Raw genomic sequence first — 6000 nt, 5'->3', positions numbered from 1 at the left:
GTTGGAAATGTAAAGGTAGATGTTTTGTAGCAAGGAGGGACGTGATTAACTTTGCAGTCTAGGAGCGGAGATCCCTGGCTCCATCAAGGAAGAAGAGCCAAGAGCAGGACCCTACCCAAAGAAGCAGTGATGCCAGAGATGGAGGCAGAGATGATGACTTGGAGAGATGGAGTGGCTAGGGACTTTAGACCCAGAGAGGGAGAGGGGTTGTGTGCTGATGATTGGGGGAGGGAGGAGGGAGAGACTTGCAGGGTATACCCTGTGATTGGTTGATGATGCATGGAGGGGATTGTAACCATGGCAATGAAACGATATACACTAGGATGAATGTAAAGTTAATGTTCTCCCACGTAGACTATCACATAATGCACAATAAAACATTAAAAAAAATACATACACACAGGTTTGTGTATATGTGCAAATATTCAACATCTAGTTGTTGTTAAGTGCTGTTGAGTAGGTTCCAACTCCTACCCACCCTGTATAGGTTTCCGAGGAGTAGCTTGCTGTTCAACCTGATCTTGCAGTCCAGTGCATTAACCTGCAGAGCCATACTTGGACTCCTCTAACATTTACATTGGCTAGAGACCAAGTTTCTTTTGGAACAAACACCTCAGTTACTGCATAAAGATCTATTAACAACTATTTCACTGAAGCAAAGAGGTAGTGGGGGAGGGGGAAGAGAGACTACTATGCTTTTGAAGGATCTTTAAAATGAGTCATTGTTACTTTTTTGGCTATTCAATTTAGATCTTGTGTTTAAAAACCAGAAGATTCTAATTATTGGCCTTCTGGGGAGAGAATTCTGTCAGGGAAAGATGCCAACCTTGAGTTTGCAAGTACAGAGGAAGGAACTCTAGGACAAAAATGTCAGGGCCACAGCAAGGTTCTACTTGTGACGTAAATAATTTGTAGCAATTTCTTTTCAATAATGTAAGGGCTAGGTTTGATCATTCCATAGATAAAGATTAGTTTTGTAAATGAGGAAAGGGACTGTGTCCACTGCTCTCGATACTAAGCACATTATTATGCAATTGGCACAGGATGATTCAGTGAACGCTCCTTTAGTGAAAGAGCCTTTAAACTAGAATTCTCCTTGTTATATGCTGTGTATGTAATAATCAAGTCACTAATGTCTACTGTATATGTATATTATACTCAATATTATAATATGATCCTATGTAGATAGCTATGTTACATATTTAAAACTAAATGAGACAGTAACTGTAATTGTTGTTGTTGTTCTTAAGTGCCTTCAAGTTGGTTACAACTCATAGTTCAAGGAGTGGCTGGCAAGTTTGAGTCACTGAGTTTGTGGTTTAAACTACAGCACTACACCAGGACTCTTGCAGGTATGAGTCCTGGTGCTAACCTCAAGATCAGTAGTTCGATCGATACTACCAGTGGTTCTGTGGGAGAAAGATGAGGCTTTCTGCTTCTGTAAAGATTTACAATCTCAAAAATCCTGTGCAGGATCACTATGAATCAAAATTGACTCCATGTACATAACTACCACCACCACCACCACTGAATTCTTGGAGAAACTGAGGTCACATGGGTAGCTAGTAGAAACTACAGATTCATACCCAGGCTCACTAACTCCCTTTACAATAAATAAACAAATAAGAAACAACAACAACAAAATGGATCCTGTTGTGGTGCTGTAGGATAAGCACTGGACTGCTAACTAAAAGATCAGAGTTCAAACCCACCAATAGTTCGTTGGATTGTTATGGGTAGAACCGACTCAATGACTTAGCAAAACAACAACGAAATCAAAAGATTTGTCTGTGTTTGAGATGAAAATTTCATGAATTCTTATCATTTATATTCAGTACTAGAAGTACAGGAAAGATAACGTGATAGAGCTGAAGACTCTGTATAATGTAGAAGGTAGAGTCAAGAGAATTATCTGTGAAGTGGAGCAAAACATTAGCAATAAAGATGTGAAGTATACATACATTGCATACATTTAGAAGATCTAACATCTAGAGTCCTAGTGTGGCACTTTTGGTTAATGCGCTGGACTGCAAAGTCGGTTTGAACTGCAAGGTTGGCAGTTCAAACTCACCAGCGGCTCCGTGAAAATCCTATATTGGGTAGCTAAGGGCCGGAACCGACTCAATGGCACTTAACAACATGTAGATATTAGAAGTTCTAAATAGATAGTGTTTAGCTATGGAAGATGAGAGAAAATAACCGTAATTAAAAAAATTTTAAAAAAGACCCAATAAGGACAAAAATTATTGGATACGAAGAATTGTCTTTAATGTGAGACTTTGCTAACATAATAAAGGAGAAGAAATAAAAAGGGCAGGACACATAATGGTGTGAAGTTTGAAGCCTTCCAGAAAAATGAAAGAGAAATACCCAGATAGAAAAAAATAATCGAGACACCATGAGCCTTTCTTTTTTTAAAACAAAATGTGTACTAAAAGCAAGAAACAATGCCCTTAAAATTCTGAGATTAAAAACTTTTAATTTAGAATTCTATCGACGAGTAAAACATTAGTCAAACAGAAAATAGAAGCACTTTTGAGAAAGCAAAAACTAAAAAATGTACTTTAAGTGTACTTTTTGCAAATTCCAATATGTTGTTGTTAAGTGGCTTTGAGTCAGTTCTGACTCATAACGACCCTGTATAGGGTTTTTGAAGAGCAGCCGGTGGCTTTGAGCCACCGACTTTAGTTTGCAGTCCAGTGCTTATCCTACAGCACCACAAAGCAAGCTAAAATATTGCATAATTTTAATTAATTTTATTGGTGTTAAGTGCCTTCCAATCAGTTCAGACACATAGCAACACTATATAGGGTTTCCAAGGAGCTAGAGCTAGTGAGTTGGAATCACTGACCGACCTTGAGCTTCAAATTGACCTTGCTGTCTAGTGCTTATCAGACAGCGCCACACCAGGACTCCTTTCATGTTTTAGTCTTTAAGTGCCATTGAGTCAGTTTCCATCCATAGCGACCCTGTATAGGATCTCCAAGGAGGAGCTGGAGAGCTTGAACTGCCAACTTGCAGTTCAAACTAACTTTGCAGTCCAGCATCACATAGTGTAAAAAAAAATCTTTCTTTTTTGAAAAATAGAGCTCTTTGTTAAAAAATTAAGGAAACAGGTAGGATTGGTCAGAACTTGGAACACCTGAACAATACCTTTAAATTAATAAAAATCAGTAATTTTATTTATACATGATGTATTTACTTTATTTCCAGAAAACAATTTGTCACATATATAAAATCTTAAATTAAAATTTATCTTTTCTTCTTCAGTTATTTTGAAATTTATCTTTAAATTAAGATTAGGGCTTGAATTTCATTCTTCCAAATAATAATAATAATTAGAAGTTTTATTTTTGTTTGAAAACCCAATTTGATAAACTGTATGAGATGTTTAACTGATTTTAACTTACTGAAAACTTAGGATCTGTATTTTTCATGGTTGATCAAAAAATTAAAGCAATACATTAGAAAAATTATCTTTCTATGCATAGATATTTATCTATGCTTAAGTATTTCTGCCATTATCATTTTAGTTAATTTTGTTTTTATGTGCTATAGTCAAGTAACATTGGATTTAATTTTTTTATAAAAATGGTCTGTTAACTGTTAATTTTAATAAATACCAACTCATTTACTTTGCTTTGTGTTTCTAAATAACTTGGTAGTATACGATCTGTAAAATTTAAAGTTCCGTATGTTATTACAGAGGGAAAAAATAATACATTTATAGTATATTTCCCCAAGATTATAGCTTACAGTTGATAAAATTACTGCATGGACAGGAAAAGGAAACAGCGACAAAAATCCTGAATTAGTGCTCTGTTAGGCATTGGAAACATTACAAATAAGAGAAACTATTTTTGAGTCTCACTGTGTGACTAAAATATTCTAAAATCTAAATATGATAGAGTTCTCATCTCATTAGCCAGACTTTAGTTTTCATCCAATGTTGGGACTTTGTGAAAAAGTGCACAAGTCATTTTTTCCTGCTGATCCTCTGTTTATGAGTCAATCAACTTTGAAGGTAGTCTAGATGAGTCTGTTATTTCATGCTTTAACATTTTGGAAATAGATAAAAGAGTAGTGGATTTGGTCTCAAATAAACATGATTTTTATCCTGTATATGTCATTCAAAGATTCAAGTATTGACCAATTTCTTAACAGCTTTGAACCATGGTTTTTGCAATACTGTGGAGACAATAATGTATATCTCAATGTTAAAGTGAAGAATTCTAATAATAGTGCATCGTTATTTAATGCTAACCTTTTCCCCCCCTCCCCATCTTTCCTACCTGGTCAAGAGCACTATAGGATTTGGTGAAATTCCTTTCATAAAAAATCTTTATTTCTGTAGTAAAGCAAGGACAATAATAGTCTACTTGGTAGTAAATCATTCAGATCAATTTACAAGGGAACTAGAAAAATAATAAATGATATTTCTAGTAATCGTGAATTCATGCATAGACAATGTTTTTGAGTTCTGAATTATTTCTATACGGCAAGGAGAAGTCAATTGTCATGGAAGTACAAATATTCATCTTCTTGAATACAGTAGATTGCTATATTCCTTACAAAAAGAGAGACTATGGTACAATACATTATGATCCAATATAATAAGGGAGGGTTTGTACTTAATGACATCCTTTTTTTGATGATGTAACTCTTCTGCCCTATCCCATAAGCAGATGCATGGTGATGAGGTCTTAGACTGATTCTGTTTAGTAGAAAGTCTCTTTCTGTAGACAATGAACATTGTTTTCTCCCAACATAAATATTGTATTACATTGTGAAAGTCAACTTTTTATTAGCTTCTGCCATAGGAAATGCTCATGTCATTTAAACACTGTGTCAATTTACAGTCATAAACTATGATCTAATGGAAAGATTTAGAAATACATCTTTGAAAAAATGTATGCTGATAAAAATTTAAATATTTGTTGTAGGAAGTACAAACATTTGAATCTAGAACTAATTGAAATCATTATACAAAGGCTGTAAAGTGTACAGTTTTAATACTTATGAGGGGAAGGGTCAAGCATGACAATCAAATTTAACTGTATTCAAAGTTTGTTTTTTATTTTCTGAAAAAATATAAAATTTCATATCTTACACTACAAAAACATGTACATAAACCAATAAACATAGAGCTTAAAATGGGAAAAAAATTACAAAAATGCTACTCTTCCTTTAATTAACTCTGAGACAAGGACTTAAGTTTTCCTGATGCCTATCAGACTAGTACTCTAGATATCTACTTCTGACCTGCCTCAAACTAACAGATTTGATAAGCAGATTAACTAATGACTGAGTCTAAGTATTATTCTCAGACTGTTATGGCTGTAATTTATTCACTGATAAATAATTAATAGTAAAACTAAAGCAGTTTACAGGTTCACAAATATGTTGACCACTGAAATTTCTAAGGTTATTATAGCCCAAACTGTATAAACAATGCATTTTTTGCCACCTTCATTGCCTTTAAAATATAGAAGAAACAAATAACATATCCACATACTTGAACTTTTTTTTTTTAGAATTGCTCCTCCTAAACACTAATTATGTGGTCATTCTTTACAAGAACATTCTAATCATTTATATGTAAAAAGATTTTTCTTTATTAAATAAATGAAAAATGGAAATTTCTTATCTATTACCCATTTGATACATTACTCTATAATTAACACCATAATGGAGAAAATTATTCAATGCAACCAGCTGTGCTACCATTTTAAAAATTCAACTTATTCTTATTATTCTTTTTTATTTTATTTGGTTAATTCATTTTCATCCTTGTCCTCATCATCTTATTTTACCTACTTTTAATTTACTTTGAGTTTAAACATTTGGAAGGACATAAAATGAGTTTACTATCATACTTAGCTTCCTTTTGTTTTATATTTAGAAAGAGCAAAATGAGGAAAAGGACTTTATTCTACTATGCAACATCATACATCTAGTAAATGTCTAACACCTAACTCAGCTAGCATTTATCATCCAATG

This window comes from Chrysochloris asiatica, unplaced genomic scaffold, assembly GCF_000296735.1.
Source record: "Chrysochloris asiatica unplaced genomic scaffold, ChrAsi1.0 scaffold00322, whole genome shotgun sequence".
Classification (NCBI taxonomy): Eukaryota; Metazoa; Chordata; class Mammalia; order Afrosoricida; family Chrysochloridae; genus Chrysochloris; species Chrysochloris asiatica.
This window is presented reverse-complemented; position numbering follows the sequence as displayed.